The following is an 18,479-nucleotide window of genomic DNA, read 5'->3' on the forward strand; positions in this document are numbered from 1 at the left end:
ATAATCTGCACAGAGCTCATCTCTCAGGTGTCTCATTGAAGACGGAACTATTTTGTTTTATTGATTCATATCAATGCTTGAGGTCGTGAATGCATCATGCTGTAATTAATGACATCTACGCGTTTGGAACATGGGAGCAAGTTATGAAAAAGAAAAACATGACATGGTAACATCATCATTTGAAAGTGGGAACAGTAAACCATCCGAAAAATATGCACTTAAAGGGGAAGTGCACCAGTTTCAAAAGTTGTAGAAAACCTTTTGAGGCTCAAGCGGGATAAATGTCCTCTGTGATGTCACTTAAATCAGCGTCGGGTTGAGTCGATGTGTATTTAGAGAGAGGCGAGTTTACCAGAGCTGTTATAACATATAACATCTCTGGGTTTTGCTGCAATAATTTGGATTTATTTCTTTTTAACTTGCCCACAAGTGCCATATTAAATCAGTGTGTTCATGTTAGACGCGCTGGATATGCATCGCTGCACGTATGCTGCCACTTAGTGTCACCCTCTTTACATGAATGCATATGTTCTTTACAATATTGATCATGAGGAAAGCAGCGATGCAAACCAAGCCATGAAGAAAACGATAAAGAATAAGCAGTTTGGAAGATGATCTGTTTTGAACATCACGATCACACACGGGGCGTCGAGTGAAGGCGTTGAAGAGATTCCTTCAGGCGAGCGTCCTGAAGAGACAGATGTCTTGTGTATGTAGGTCACGAGGAGAGCAGCATGTTAGCACACACACACACACACACACACACACACACACACACACACGCACCATGGCGTTGGTTGTTTGCTCACCTGTAAATTGTCAGGAGTTTGTCTTTTCGTCATGTTGTGATCATACGAGCAAGCTGGTCCATTAGTCTCCCGGCAGTAACACAGATGTAAGCTAAGCTTCTTGTGGTTGCCTTGCAGCCGGTGGAGTAATACAGATCAAACTGCAGAGTTTACAGGTCTGATTTGACCACGTATACTCTCACGTTCCTTAGAAATAAAATGTGGGAAAAGCATGAATTGTCGGGTGCTGCTTAAAGGACAAACTAATACCTCCAACCCCAAGAACAAACCGACTCAAACATACCGTTATTTTTCGTGCTTGGAATTCACTAGCTCCTCATATTACTCATGCTGGTAATAATCTGTCATTCAAAAAACAATTAAAGGCGCACCTCAGGACATCAATCACTTGACGTTTTCCTTTGCTTTTTAGTCATCTGATTTAGTCATCTGATCTTGTATAAATTATGGTTGAACTGCATATTATACATACCTCAACTGCACTAGGTATCTGACTGTACTATTTTTATTTGTATTTTTATTCTGTTTGTACTATTTGTAACTGTTTGTTTCACGTTATGTTTTGCACGTTTTTGTATGTATTTTGTCCTTTCCGTGGATCCCAGGAAGATTAGCGGCCGCTAAGGCGTCAGCTAATGGGGATCCAGTAAATAAACTAAACTAGTGTTCTTTGGACGTCAAGATTCCTTCATTCTTTTGCTCTGAAACCGGCTTCTATGTTCAGTTTCACTCCTAACCATGCAGTGTCAAATACCGACACACCGAGGAATCCTTTAGCATATATATATATATATATATATATATATATATATATATATATATATATATATATATATATGGGACACACTGGGCTTTCAATTAATTCAAATGTAAAGCGTCCGCATCATTATTAAATGTTCAGATGAACTGGCGAAGTATAAAGAGTCAGAGAATCCACTTTGAGTGGGCGGGAGGAGTGAAGGGATGGATCAAACAATCACAGGACTTTCACCCTGCTGTTGCTGTTTGTGTCCCGTTGACTTATTTTACTTTAGTTATTTTACTTTAACTCAAAACCACAATTAGAGAATACTTTTGATGTCTAAGTAAACCTAAAAACTAAACTAAACCTACTTTAAAAAAACTTTTTTTTTTTACATCTGTACGTGTAGACAAAAGCGTCGCTATTTGACATGTTGGGATGTATTTTATTGGTCACAATATTTTAAACTCTTGTGTGTCGTAGCTTGAATAAACACATTTGCTTCACATTATATATTTAAAGCAATCAATTCGAAATAAAGCGACGATTATTTCTACAATTGTATTAAACAGTTATTGTGTGTTACTGTGGGTGTACAGCATGGTTCTGGGTATCGATGAAGTGTCTTGTTTATTTATTTTCGAGGCAACGCGCGGCTATTTCCACTCCCACTCTATCTTTCTAGTTTGGGAACGATGCCCTCGGATGTCATGAATTAGTAATATCAGACCTCAGAGTTGCTGAGAGAAGTGAAAGCTAAAAGGGAGGCATTGCTCTAAACACGTCTTACCTCAAGAAAGAGACATAAGATCAATTAAACCAACACAGGATTTGGACTGGAAAAAGTGAGATTTAGTTCAGATGATGGCGCTGAATCAAAAGTTAAGGGGATGACCAAAGCCATGAGGAATCATCCTCTGGGAATCATGAATGTCTGCCAATCCATTTAGAAGATGAGAAATTCCAAAGGATAACTTTGACCTGTCAGTGGCGTTAGATTAAAAGTCGGAGGGTTCCCAAAGTCAGTCCCTGTGGACCATAAAAGTGTCTTAAATCCAACAGCTTTTGAGATATTTTGGTCTGGACCAAAGTGCTGGAGTGAACGACAGACCAGGATTATTTTCCTTAGAGCCATGAAGCTATTGAGCAATATGAATACAATCAGTAAGCTCACGGTGTCTGACAGTAGACCATCAGAATGGATCACCTGTTGGAGAGCGTGGCATTTCCCATGAAGAAAAACCCGTAGTTCCTAAATGTGTCTCTTAACGTGCACACAGTGCTTTTTTCTTTTAATGCGCGGACACATGATAAAGCTCTCATGAAGGTGTGGGTGGTGCTACCGGGAAAAGCTTTGGATTAGTCCAACTCTGGAGCGAGCACTATGTTGCATGGAAATGCCCTTTATTGAAGCAATAATAAACGGAAATGGTCGCTCTGAAATAAGCACTAATACACTTTAGGAATGACGAATTAGAGTATAAAGAGAAGAACAATAACACAGAGGACGTTGCTTAGCTCTCCTCAGACCTCACACAATAATAATGCCTCTGGATATCACAGCTGCCTATTAGTATTTAATAAGCACCTTCCTATCCTCGGTGGGCCATTAGTAGCCCCGAAAAATAATAACAGCAGGGTCCAAAGAGTCCATCTGCAGCCTGAGCCGAAGAGATGGAAATTCCATTCAGTGCAGAAATGCAGTGAGGAACAAGAGGCTGTGCACACAACTAAAAGAACACGCTCCCCTGAAGCATGACTGCTTTTAACAAAAGGCTAAATTTGGCGATCGACGGAGCAGCCTCCATGAACTCAGAAAGAAAAACCATTGGAGGGTTCTGCAACGATGGAATGAAGTCAAGATCATGACAGCGTGTAGGGAATAGAGAGCAGGAGCAGATGCCCATGTGACAAGAAGGAAATCTCTTGAGCTCCCGCTTTAGCCGTCTCAGGTCGAGTGCATCGAGGCCTCAGCCGCGGATCTGAATCTAGTTAACCTCAACGGAGACCTCCTCAATGGAGACCCTCCTCAATGGAGACCTCATCAGCGGAGACCTCCTCAGCGGAGACCTCCTCAATGGAGACCTCCTCAATGGAGACCCTCCTCAACGGAGACCTCCTCAATGGAGACCTCCTCAACGGAGACCTCCTCAATGGAGACCTCCTCAATGGAGACCTTCCTCAACGGAGACCTCCTCAATGGAGACCCTCCTCAGCGGAGACCTCCTCAATGGAGACCTCCTCAACGGAGATCTCCTCAATGGAGATCTCCTCAATGGAGACCCTCCTCAATGGAGACCTCCTCAATGGAGACCTCCTCAATGGAGACCTTCCTCAACGGAGACCTCCTCAATGGAGACCCTCCTAAAACGGAGACCTCCTCAACGGAGACCTCCTCAACGGAGACCTCCTCAATGGAGACCTTCCTCAACGGAGACCTCCTCAACAGAGACCTCCTCAACGGAGACCTCCTCAACGGAGACCTCCTCAATGGAGACCTCCTCAATGGAGACCCTCCTCAACGGAGACCTCCTCAACAGAGATCTCCTCAATGGAGACCTCCTCAATGGAGACCTCCTCAATGGAGACCTCCTCAACAGAGACCTTCCTCAACGGAGACCCTTCTCAACAGAGACCTTCCTTAAACGGAGACCTCCTGCACGGAGACCTTCCTCAACAGAGACCTTCCTCAATGGAGACCTTCCTCTCCTGTCTGTCTGTCTGTCTGTCTGTCTGCCTGCCTACCAGCCAGCCAGCCTCATCAGAGATGCGTTTTTCATGAGAACCTCCACACACGGATAAATAAATATTTTTCACATTTTCACTTCTAACTTCGTCAAAAAACGATACTTAGTCAGTGGCCCTGTAGCTTCAAACGTCCGTCGACACAAACTGTGTGTCCCCTGCATGCACAGATGTCTCTTTTTTGATGGTGGTCTATTGGGAAAAATGCTTTTTGGGCAGGTTTATTTTTCCTGCTGCAATACTGCAAGAAATTGGAAGCCAGTCTGAGCTGCGGCACCGTATCCAGTTGTCATTATTCATCCCTGGTATAGACAGAGCCAGCCGTTCCCCACAGCATGCAGTGGCATCAATCCCCTCATTTACTCGGCAGGTTGCATATTTAATGTAAATCTGTGTCTGTGACGTTCTGTAATTCATCCTCTCTTGTGTTCTTTTCCCTCATTGTTTAACCAACAATCTGCCTGTGTTCCATCTCCCTCTGCCAATGCATCTTTCTAACCTCCCTTTGCTCCCTTTGTTTCCCTTCGCTCATCCCTCTGCCTTTTCTCTTCTGGATGGGAGGCTGAATTAGCGTAATTATAGTCGCTGGCTCTTGGCTGCCTGTAGCTCTAATGGAACAGAGCCTCATACCTCGGTAATAGTCTGACAGAATCCAAATGAGAAGGGCTCCGGCTCCCAAATGTGAACTGGATTCTCTGCACACACCTTCTGCAGCCAGCTCACGCGGTCCAAGGCTGGAATTGGAACAAACGACACACAAAGAAGACGACGCGGCCGATAGCTCAAGACTTTTTCCGATTAAAAAGTCGTTGCACTCATTTCTGCCGTTTGTCTGCTGGCACTGCTTTGCATACATTTGAATGAAAAGTTAGAGAAAAGTTCCTGATGAATGTTGTGCTGTCAGTGGAGTGTAAGTTGTGTCGGGTCATTAGAAGTACAGTACGTCACCGTAAAGAACGGCAGACGCGGCGCTGCTCGTTATCTCCTCGGAGTTGCCCCCGTTTTCATTCCTTCGGCGGCAGAGAAGAGGGTTTGTGAAATAATCTCTCCCTGGAAAAGCTCAGCGCAGCGGAGGCCCAGTCCTGACCCAGATCCATGTTGTCATTGTTTCTAAAAAAGGTACGGCTCAGACTCGGGAGCTGCAGGTGCGCGCACATTTCAAAGCGTGGCAGTCACGTGAGAGGTTTAAGAAATCATTGCACATTGAGGTAATTTAACGTTTAGTGGTAAAGATCACGGCGAGCAAGCTGAGCGACAGTAATGAAGGTAACGGGGAGGAAGGAAGCTGAGACACGGGGCGATGCAACAAGGGAGCGCCGGGGTACATCAAGAAGTCACGGGGCGATACACTTTTAGGAAAGGAGCCCGGCTGAGTAGCTGCAGCGGAGAGGGAACTTGTCGAGATGCACTTATCTCAAACGCCTCGAACTAAACATCACGCTGTCGTCCCCACGCCGCCAAGTCCCAAGTCACTTTCACAGCGCGGCGGGAAAGGAGTAGAAGAAGAAAAAAAGCTGTAGCGGTTGCCATGTAATTGCCCATCTTCTAAAGCTTTTTTTCCCCCACCGAGGAAAATAAGAGAGCGAAAGAAAAAGAGAGAGACATTATGAAACAGAAAAACAAGCCACAGCCAATAAAAACTGAAACAATTAAATATTCTTTTTGTCAATACAAGTGCAGTCTTCTATCAAGCAAAGCAAATACTGGGATCTTAACAGAGGACTAGTAACGCACACCTTTAAGTAATGCGTCCCTAGTATTTCACCTTTAATTTGTGCTGTGTGCCATATTCTTTACTCTTAACCAGTAACATATGCAGTGGTATTAACACATCTGAAGTGTTTCTTTTTATTTTGATACCAATATTATTAAAATAGAATTTTTTTTTAAAGAAAAACTCGCTCTGTTTTTAAAGGGATGATGCTAGTTTTAATTCACCATGTGGCTCCTTGTGTACCACACTGTTACACATGAAGCGTTAGCAGGCGGCTCCCAACTAGAGCAGCTTCTGATGGAATAGTTCATGTGGGAGACTAAGAATGGATTCCTCACGTCTCCTCCCTGCACTCGCTCTCTCCGGTTTGTACCTTTTCCTCCATCTCTTCAGCTGCTGGCCACGCAGAAAAGAAGCAACACAAAATGCGGATCAATATGGAGGGAAGATGCTTTGAAATTAAATGCAAGAGCCGGGAAAAATATAAGCATTAGCCAGGCCTCGTTAAATTATGTACCGCTGAAATGTTTCTAATTCCCATTGTTCTCTCGCACATGAGATGCAGAGGCAACGAGGACAGAGAAGAGGGAAAGATGGAGGAATTTCAGAAAAGGCAAACAGAGTGTAATTATAGAGGGAGAGAGGAGACATGTGTGACATTTGTTAATATGTAAAGTATATTTATAATTAGCATATGTGTAGGGTAGAAGGTGAGACCTAGAGCGGCGAATGGCAGAAAGATGTGGACGACGCTGAAAGGTTTGACTGGAAGCATGTTGCAGATGGATTATTATTATTAGATTATATAGGGGACAAGTCAAATGTATGTCCTTTATATGGTAATGTTACTGTATGTATGCATTTAATACAGCAGAGTGGACTCAAATAATGACATTGAGGCTGTTCATGGCAATCATGTCTCCCACAGAATGCGTTCAGACGCCACTAAATGGGATCGGCAAATTCATTTTTCATGGAGGAAACTCAATCGGTGCCTCAGACGTCTTTACATGTGGGGAAAAATTGGGTCGATTCTCACGGCGTGTGTGGAAAAGCAATGAAGAAAAGACCAATATGAATATGTTGTGTTAGCTATAATCGGTTGAGAGCTAACGCTAATACAAACATTTACTTTTCAGGTTGATAATAATAGAATCTGAGCAGGTTTCTTGCAAAACACATTAGCATATGATGCAATGATGTTAGTCATATTTACATATAATGTTTTAATGGAAAAGTAGGTCAAACTGAACCTACTTTTAATCTTTACTATGACTTGTTTTGATGGTGACTAGAATGCATATGTCGGTGTATCGTGGCTGAAAGCAGGACGATTGTGGTAGTTCTGTAAATTACAAACAATGTGTACCCATTTTTTAATTCTTTATTTAAACCTTTATTTAACCAGGAGAGTCCCATTGAGATAAAAAATCTTTTTTTTGAGGGAGACCTGGCAGCAGCATAATAAACACATAGTTACAGACAGGAAACACAGAACAAGATAAAAGAAGCTAAACGCTAAGAGACAGTGACGTAACCAAGTCAATTAAAGAAACATTGACATTTTTTGGGAACCTGCCTCTTTTTCTTTCATTTTAGATTCAAAAGCAGTCAGTGGTATCAGGTCTTTGAGCTTTAAAACATTCTGCAGGAACTCAAAAGCCCTTTTTCCTCTTCCCGTTGTGGCATTTGGGACAGTGAGCATGAAGAAGTCCTGTTCATCTCGACCATGTCCCATCGCTCACGTCTCCCTTCTGAAGCGTGCATGTGACCCCCCCGCCTTTCATTAGTACAACTATTACAGATCCGTGCCTTTGTTTGTCTCTGAAGCTGAAGGTCTTGCAGGTGCGACGTCTTAATGAGAAACTTCTTTGCAACAGTTTCTGATCAGAAAGCGTAGGTTTGAGTTTGGATTTTTTGGATTCGGCACCCTTCAGAATGCTGTTTGCTCAGCAGGAGCTCGGTGCTCCAGGCAGCGGGGCGCCTCCTTCAATCAGCCTCTGAAGCCCTTTGCTCTCCACCGCAGAGACACCTCCATCTGTACGGTGCGTCTCCACTATCACAGGGAAGCTCGTGCTGTCGGGTGTGAATCGACGCCACGGAACATATCTTCTCCTGTGTGATATTTGCATAATAATGTCTTCTTTCAAAATTGGTTTTCTCAGGGTGCCGGGTATGTACAATAAGTGTTGCCGCCTCTGCAGCGGTGACAGTTTCATGCAAGTAAATTGAAAAAAAAAACACATTGCACCACATTGTTGTCTTTCATAGAGAGAGATGCTCAAATTATTCAACAGATGCCTGCTTTTGGTCACCCGTCTTCATTCTTTTCTTTTTTTAATGACAATTTCCCATCTCAGGGTCTTTTTTTTCTTTTCAAATTTTTCCATATTGATTCTAGAATCTATGCATTGCTTCTATGAGGCCAAAGTCAATACAGCCGTCCTGGTGAATCCTCTTCACAATAAAACCTGGGTACCAACTGGAGCAGGTGGTCTCCATGCGCTGTTCTAACTCTCCCATTGTGCTCTTGACGAGGTTGTTTGATTGTGTAAAGTTGAACAAATACATCAAAACTTAATCCATCTTGTGTGACACGAATAACATGAATTCTCCCAGGTGACATTCTGTGCATTTAAAATGTGTCTATAGCAATTCTGTGGTGTTATTATAATGTATATTGCAGCTAAAGCCTCATCAAGCCCCACCATTGCTCTATCTATGCCTTGAGAGATGAAGGCTGATTTCATAAGTTACTTTTTCCGAGTAAACATTCCTATTTGAGCACTTGCAAACACAAGCGGTTAAAATAACTATTATTATTTGGCGGATACTCACTAAAAATCAGCACTCTAGTGCCATATTTTGGAAAAACGGTTCTCTCCTCTCGATATGCTTCTCTCGCACCACAGAGCCTCCATCTTTATGGCTCTACATAGTCAGGCGATATCCCAAGAATCAGTCAGTCAGCGCAACATAAAATATGAATGCAGAGTTTTTTCAAATACTAATTCCTTCTTTACATATTTGATCATAGCTAACTTCTATTTGAATAATCTTTATTTGAAATGAGCAAGAACAAAAGGCCCGTATAGAACCAAAGGACTGACATGCATGTGTGCCTATTGTTCCACTATACAACCACAATAAAGACACTTTATGTGCATGAATTGAATTGCATTAAAAAAGCACTTATTATACAAGTTAAATAAAGATTTCTTTGCTTTTGCATTGAGAATGTCCTGAGGTCGATGCAGAACTCTAAAGTGACGCATGGCCTCGTCTTTGGGTGCATCCACTGCTGATGGTGGAAATGAGCCAAAAAGCAAAAACATAGCAATCATTCCCTCATACCATTGAACTGTCAAAGCAGATACAACAATATATATTTTGTATTTAGTGTGATGCATTTACCCGCAAAGGCTTTTTTCACAGCTTTGTGTTTTTCTCTCCGAGGTTCAGTCGTAAATCAAACGCCAATAAAGAGATGCGTTGCAGAGCTTTTAAAGCCGCCCCACTAAAAGAAAATGTTTTTGCGAGCCGAGAGAACATCTCTTCGGGCACATCTGAAAATACCACCTCCCAGAATTCTGTACTGCATGCACATGAGAAAATGCCTTACCTGCTGGCAGTGCTATGTGAAGAGGTGTATTCCTCTGGCACACGTCCGCTCTATAACCCCAGCAGCGTCTTTCATACACACACAACACAAACCTGTGCCAGAGTCATACTAAATAGATTCCTGTCAACAGTGGTGGCCAGAACACAAAGACATGACACCTCCAGGACAACAGTTTTGCTCCAAAGAAGAAATGTTTGTCTCATGTTTTGCTCCATTGTTGCACTCACATAAAGGATGCCATTTTAGTTACCGTAAAAAAAAAAAAACACACTTTATAAAATAAGAATACTGAGGGTTTGTTTGCCATTCTTTTGTCGTAGCGGGCAGCACACAGCACACCTAATAGCAATACACATATCGTAAAAGTCGGATTACAAGCCGCTCCTACCTCTGGTCAGTGTCCCTGCTGTAGCAAGCTAGGAGAAGCGCTAGCTAGCGCTGCTGCTAGCTATTTCTGCTGATAGCTAGCGCTGCCCATGTCCCCTCTGCTCGGGTGTCGAGCCTGGTCCCGCTACCTTTGGTGGTTTTCGGGGAGCTAGCAGAAGCTAGCGGGGAAGTAACGGAGCGCTAGCAGGAGCCCCAGCTGGCTACAGCGGGGAGCTAACGTGACCGAAGGTAGTAGCGGCTCGTAACCCGACTTTTACGGTACATGGAGGGTAAAAAGTTTGAATTCCAAGTTTTCCAACGGAATAAATTATCTATTTTAATCACACTTTACTAAAAAAACAAAATCACAGCTAAATCACAGAGGCTCTGCATGCATTGTGTATCTAGATACACATTGAGTTGTCTGAGGTAGCGCTTCCCTTAAAGAGATCATTAAAATTGCAACACGTAATAATTCACGAAGACATGCAGTGCCATGTTTTTTTCATGAATGTCAAACTGCAGCAGCTCCAGTATTCAGGCTGAAGGCTCAACGCTCATTTCCCTGTTCGCTGTTACGCTATAATTATCATTAATAAATTATAATTGGAATGCACTTCTGCTAATTCAGACCTTGAGTTGGAAGTTGGAGTTGTTTTTTTTTTGTACTAGTAAAAAAATCATAACTATGTTGATTAGAAAAATGAGGTCACACCTGGAGCACAACGCTCCGCTGTGAGATTGTGATGTTTGTGCATTTTCCTCCTCGTGTACAGAGAAATCATCTGCTACCGGCAACCCCAACTCTGCATAAGTCTGAATGAAAATATGCATCCATATATTAATTGATAAACATATTTTGAATATATTGGAACTTTCAGAGAAGTCTTGAGTTTAGTTACGAGTTGGATGTTGAGGTGTACGTTGTTTACGAAGTCGTTTTGCATGTGGTGTGAACGCAGCGTTCATAAAAGTTTTGAACATAGATTGAACAGTTTTGACATAAATCAATAACTTAAGTTTTTAACTGTGACTGACAGATGTTAACCGAGTCGGATCATCTGCCCTAATGAGGCTTTGCCTGCTGGTTCTCCTGGACCCGGAGAATACATGTGCTGCTGGCAGTCATCTCAAATCTGATGTTCCATTTTGTCGATGACAAGCTGTGCAGCGGAGACCAGAACACAGAGGACACAATGAGGAAGTGTGGAGTGTGTGCCAGTCAGGACGGATACATCAGGACCTGCAGAGCTGGGGGGCGGCGGCCTCTTTACCCAAAGATGGCCGCTGTCAATCTGGCAAAACTGATGATAAGCACATGCATGTAGGAAACATACACACGTAGGAAACACACGCATGGAGGAAACACATGCATGTAGGAAACATACACACGTAGGAAACACACGCATGGAGGAAACACATGCATGTAGGAAACATACACACGTAGGAAACACACGCATGGAGGAAACACATGCATGTAGGAAACACATGCATGTAGGGAACATACACACGTAAGAAACACACGCATGGAGGAAACATACACACGTAGGAAACACACGCATGGAGGAAACACATGCATGTAGGAAACACATGCATGTAAGGAACACATTCAGGTACGAAACACAGACGTAGGAAACACATGCATGTAGGAAACACACACGTAGGAAACACACACGTAGGAAACATACACGTAGGAAACACATGCATGTAGGAAACACATGCATGTAGGAAACACACACGTAGGAAACATACACGTAGGAAACACATTCAGGTAGGAAACACACACGTAGGAAACACACGCATGTAAGAAACACACACATGTAGGAAACACGCATGTAGGAAAACACATGTACGAAACACATGCATGTAGGAAACATACACGTAGGAAACACGCATGTAGGAAAACACATGTACGAAACACATGCATGTAGGAAACACACACATGTAGGAAACACGCATGTAGGAAACACATGTAGGAAACACATGCATGTAGGAAACACACACATGTAGGAAACACGCATGTAGGAAAACACATGTAGGAAACACATGCATGTAGGAAACACACACATGTAGGAAACACGCATGTAGGAAACACATGTAGGAAACACATGCATGTAGGAAACACATGCATGTAGGAAAAACACACAAGTAGGAAACACATGCATGTAGGAAACACATTTAGGAAACACTCGCCAAATTATGTGCACATGGGTCACATACACACACACATGCACACACGTCACATACACACACATGTGCACACGGGTCACATACACACACATGCACACATGTCACATACACACAAACACACACGTCACATACACACATGTGCACACGGGTCACATACACGCACACGTGCACACAGATCATTCGAACAACACTGATGCAGAAATCCAATCCCAATATGATTGTTGACACGTATGTAGAGACTATTTTTATTTTCTGTCTCTCGTTCATTTCCTCTATCATTTGCTTTTCGCTTTCTCTCCTCCACCATCACACGTTCCCCTCCCTTCTCTCTCTTTATCTCTCTCTCTCTCACTCATGTTTATTTCATTGGGCCCGCCAGCATCTCAGAATAAATAAATTATACATTTCATTATGCAGTCATTTCAAAGCTCCTTTCAGGAAAAGGACTGAGCTCATTTGTCCCCCAGCTCCTGTTTATCCTAAATGACTGCATCAGACATTATCATGAGCGTCTGGGAGCCCGACTGTCCACGCTCGTTTGTCATGTACCAGACCTAATTCCCACAAAGTCCACTTCCTCCCCCTAATCCTGGCCCCGATCCTGGGATTAGATAGTAGGTAGAGGAAATATGTGGGAGCACACTCCAAAGGAATGCTCACATAAATCAAATTATGGTAGATGCTCGTCAGGTTGACGCTTCTACCTGAAGCTGGCAGTTTTCATGTTTTGTTTTTTCAAAGCATCGGGGTGAAGCTGCTTCACAAATTGCTTTCGTTCTCATTCATGTTCGGCAAACCTCCAGCGAGAAACGCCTGCTTTTTGTTCTTCAGATCTTCTTTTTTACAGCTTTAGCTTTAGCAGCAGCAGCCCACCCCGGTCCAACCGGGTCACTCTCTCTCTCTCTCTCTCTCTCTCTCTCTCTCTCTCTCTCTCTCTCTCTCTCTCTTTCTCTCTCTGCTTGTCGTATTCATGCTCATGCCTTCGTGTGTGTGTGCCGCTGTGCCGCTGACCGGCTGACGTTGGTAACGCCAGGTTCTTGGCCCGCCTCCTGCAGGGCCAGCCTTTCACGCTGAGGGTCGGTTTGACCCGTGATGGCGGGAATGTGAGGACCAGTGGATTGTCCAAAGTGTAGTTTATTCCCTTCACACATGGACACACACACACTACACACACTCACGTTCACGTATTTACCCGAATGCACATGATGCACAATCCATAAGCGCACACATGGAACATTAAATTGTGTAGTTTCACACGTGCACACGCATGAGTTCATGTGGATACACAATGCCAACAGAACGCTTGGACACACTCTCCCCTCCATATGGACCCTCATGGCCATCTGTCCCACTGTCTGCATGCCAGGAGCATCTCTCTCTCTCTCTCTCTCTCTCTCTCTCTCTCTCTCTCTCTCTCTCTCTCCCTCTCTCGCCCCACAGCACTGGGCCTCAGCGTTTGAGCCCTTCCTGCATGAACTGTAGTAGCCCAACATGAACACCACGCACACTTCAGCGAGCCGCGTCCCAGAGGAGCAAGTCCCAGGAGCCGTTTGGGTTTTAAGCAGTTTCCACTACAGCGATATTGCGATATTATAGCAAAAATATGGAATTTTCTCTTGGAAAATAGACGAGTAGATATAGACATCCATGTCGGGACGCTGCAATACGATGGGAGACAACGTGAAATGTTGGTAGAGCAATGTAGTTTATTCATTTTATCACAGATTTAAGTAGAAATCTGTCATTTGTCAAATACAAATTTTTAAAGAAATGTCAAAATATGATAATTTCATTCCAGTTTGAGAAACAGAAAACTTATATGTGATTAATATTATAGGATAAAGTCAACAATATGTTATGTTTCTCTTATTGTAAACAAAAACACACCAAAGCAACAAATAAGTGTATTAATCCGCAGCTGAAAATAGTTCCTATAAAATGCACTTCTTACTCCTATTGCGGTCGTAACTTTTCCTAAAAAATAACTACAGCGCCCAGCTGTCTAAGGACATGACAGCATTTTTTTTATGTGTTTATGAAAGAAACAAAACTATGCTTTATACTTATTTTTTCCTTTTCGGATATCCGTCATCAGTATGAAGAAATGCATGAGAGACCGACCGCCAGGTTGTTGGTTCCAGTCTTTTAATGGGATGTGTTGACAGTCAGAAATGATCAGCTACATACAACGCTTTCTTTTTCCAGGAAATATGTTCTCCTAGACGTAAAACCGTCCAGATATGTTCTTATTTCCTTTGAGAGAATATATTGCACTCAAAGTAAATCAACTAAATTCAGAAAAACAATTTTATGAGAGACACACCATCATCGATCAACCTGCAAAAGCCATGAGAAACACTGGAACCACATTTCTTCATTTGCTCTTTTCAGGAAAACAAAAAGTACATTTCCTCCCTTTCTGTCGCCTTTTCCCCCACACATTTCTGTAATAGCTGTTATTCCTCTTTCTAAATATGTACCTGGTCCCATTCTGGGTGCTACAGCAGTGATATCTCAGAAAGGAGTATGACTCACACTCCCAAACCCGAGACGGTGGAGCAGGAGCCCCCAGGGGAGCCGGTCTGTTAGCAAGGCTGTTCCAGGGAGCTGATGGGCTCACCTTAAAAAGGTGTGATGCTATCCTCAGACATGTCACCTTTATGGAAAAGAAAAAACAACCTTTTTACTGCTTGGCAATGCCTTCCTAGAGCGAGGAAACGCAGGGTTATTTTCGAGTCGTTTGTTCTGCGCCTCTCCTTTGATCACACGCTTCTTTCTTGTGGAAATCACAAACAGACTAAAGTCCTCGTGGAATAGAACAACAGTGGCAACGGGGACGGAAGGAGAGTGAGTGGCAGGAGAAGTTACGAAGGTTTCCATGACCTCATATTTGCTATATCATTCGGCATAAAACTGAATAAATAGGGTAGTGCGAAAATGGTATTTAGGTATATATAAAATCATATTGCCAAAACCAGAAGCTGTATTATCTTCCATCCATCCATCAGTTTATGTCCTTTGCACTTTCATATATTTTATCTGCATCCAAAATGTAAGATAAACAACAAAAAAACACTTTGTATATTCACATTAGACACTTAAAGGTGATCTAAGGATAGTAATGTATGCTTAAATATAGCACATATAATCATAAGCATGAGTTAAATAGTATAACCTCCCAGTTGAAAGTCATAAAGCGTAAAGAGTTGTCTGTCTGAGTGCTGCTTATCAGATGAGGGTTCTACAAGAAGCTTTATTGATTTATCTCAATATTTGTTTTGCATGGTGCCAATAAGGTTTTATTTATTTATTGTCGCTCATGTTTGTGCTACACAAAGGAAGGAAGTTGTTATTGATAAAAAAGTGTGTGGACATAAGGGCCTGGTGGTGCATTATCACGCTGCATACGAACATAAAAGTGCATTTTATCATTATAACTTGTAAGGGAAAGCTGAATAATGAATACAACCTGCAGGAAACCTTCATGTGACAATGCTTTGTGTTTTCTGACACATTAGATCAACTATGTTTGACGTCTGCAGAGGAAAACGAACCCTTGTGCCTTTAAAGTTGTGCGGCAGCGGCTTCCTCCCCCGGACACGGCCTCGAACATGCATCAAAGATAAGCCGGAAGCGTTTGAAGTCCGAGGAACAGAAAGCAGTGCTTCCCCTCCAGTCAGCAGACACCATGATGCCATCTCGTGTGCTTGGAGGCCCATAGAACCAGAGGTGTTGACCTTATTTGCTAGGAGATTCATAACATAAGGTCCTACACTGATGACCTTACTCTCAACAATAAGACACTCCATACGCTTCCCTCGGGACGACCTCCACCTCCAGTGATCCAGCACAGCCTTAAAGAGATGCCCACCCTCATCTAAACCTTTTAGAAACCAATCCCCCCATAGGAGGGGCAGACTGAGCGATTGTTTTATACAACTGTAAATCATAGCTTGTTTTATGAGAAAAAAAAAGCCCCAAACTGCTGTATTTGGATGTATTGAACACCATAAGTGAAATATACGGTTTGGTACATGAGAAAATTCAAATGTCACAGATGTTTGCAAATGTGCCTCAATGCAAATTTTGGAGTCCTCGCCTGAATGTTCTCTGTTCTAAACCCTCTCTAACTTTGTTCTGCTTCACTTTATCAAAGTTAACCTTTGCAGAGAGAATGTTCACATATTGAGTTATGATTTGTGTTAGAGAATGTTCACATATTGAGCTATGATTTGGGTTAGAGAATGTTCATATATTGTGCTATGATTTGGGTTAGAGAATGTTCACATATTGAACTATGATTTGTGTTAGAGAATGTTCACATATTGAGTTATGATTTGGGTTAGAGAATGTTCACATATTGAGTTATGATTTGGGTAAGAGAATGTTCACATATTGAGCTATGATTTGGGTTAGAGAATGTTCACATATTGAGCTATGATTTGGGTTAGAGAATGTTCACATATTGAGCTATGATTTGGGTTAGAGAATGTTCACATATTGAACTATGATTTGGGTTAGAGAATGTTCACATATTGAGCTATGATTTGGGTTAGAGTTGGACCTTACAGCTGCATCATTTCAAAGAAATAATCATCCTGAAAGTGATTTTTTTAATAGGCGGACCTGAAACATTTTATTTTTTTTCTGTGTGTCATCTTCATTTACTCTTAACCAGTAACATATATACTGTATATACTATATAAAATCTCCCATGTGTACCTTTTATTATAACACCAACATTATTCAAATAGCCCTAGTGGTTCCAGAGATACACCCTTTTTAATTTGGGTCTACAATTTTCGAGGAAAGGGCCTACACATAGGATGGTTTTTAATTAACTGCCTCACACTTGACAACCCCTGGAAGTTACAGCCTGATGAGACTCGCAGAACTACATCATCATCATCATCATCATCATCATCATCATCATCGTCGTAGTCGAGCAGAGAGATAAACTTACCACAATGGATCCGTTTGTCCATTCCATTTGTGTTTATTGTCTCTCTTGCAGGACATGCAGCATCTCCGTTCAACTCCAAAGGAATGATACTGTTGCTCCATTACTGTTTGGGATGTGTGAGCAACTGGTTGCTAACCTTTTTGCTGCATCACCTGGAAGAAGTGATGTAAAAGTCCTGAATAAATAAATAGGTAAGTAAAGCATGATCCCCTGATGTCCTCCGTTCTGTGTAATTTGGTTTATTTGCCTTATTTGTGCCGCGTTGGATATCTTAACCAATGCTTTTAGCCGTTAGCTTCTATTTGTTTTGTGTGTCTGTCACTCAGTGAGCTGCAGAGGAACTGTGGCACGAAAATAAAATGAAAAAAGAGGTACAAGCCAGACGTGATCTGACTTCAGAGATGAGTGACAGAACAGCGAATCCCCGACCCACTTAAATCAGACCCGTTTCCTATATAGTCATGTTCAGACATGGCGCTCTGCTTTGATACCTGTCATGGTTCTGCATATCACAGAACGCAGGGAAGTGTGTAGGAACTGGAGCAGGGAGGAAAGAAAAGTGGAAAACAGAAATGGAGATTTACAACGTCAGCCTCCAGAATGACGAAGGGCTCGTTGCGCAAACAGGAGCTAACTGGCTCATTTTGGTAGCTTTTGGTTGAAAAAAGTTGCTCAATTAATATATTTACAGGATCAATTCATGATTATTTACTCCTTGGTTCCACTGACCTCCTTCAGTTTCTAAAAATCCAGATGGAATAAGTGATTTACGTCGTGTTGGAGGTTGTTGAAGGTCACAGGAAGCAAAACTGAGGGCTGATAATACAGAGAATTGTCCCAAAAATGAAAAATAAAAAGCCAGAACTGATCATAAATCAATCATAAACAATGTAATCATAATGTGTCATTTGCTAGAGGAAAACATTGTGTATACATTAAGTACACATCTTAAAATATTGCAATAATGCAGTGAGTTATCCTTTAATCTCTTTTTAGCTCATATATTTTTTTGCAAAAGGCTAATAAAATATAAAATATTTTTGTGGCCGAGCTCCAGCAACGGCCACAGGATACATTTGACATGAGGCCAGACTAAAGAGCAAATCAATATATAAAAGAGAGAACAATGTGTACAAATATATATATATATATATATATACATATTTTTTTACTGGCCATGTTGATAACTTACGTGACTCAGCAACACGTGGCTTTGATGTAGGAAAAGACCAACGAGGGTAGATTTGTCTATATATATATCAAATCTACCCTCGTACCCTTTTTCTTCTATATTTGTTTAAGTTACGCATTTCAAACCCGTTGGGAGA

The sequence above is a fragment of the Taurulus bubalis genome (assembly GCF_910589615.1).
Source record: "Taurulus bubalis genome assembly, chromosome: 19".
NCBI lineage: Eukaryota > Metazoa > Chordata > Actinopteri > Perciformes > Cottidae > Taurulus > Taurulus bubalis.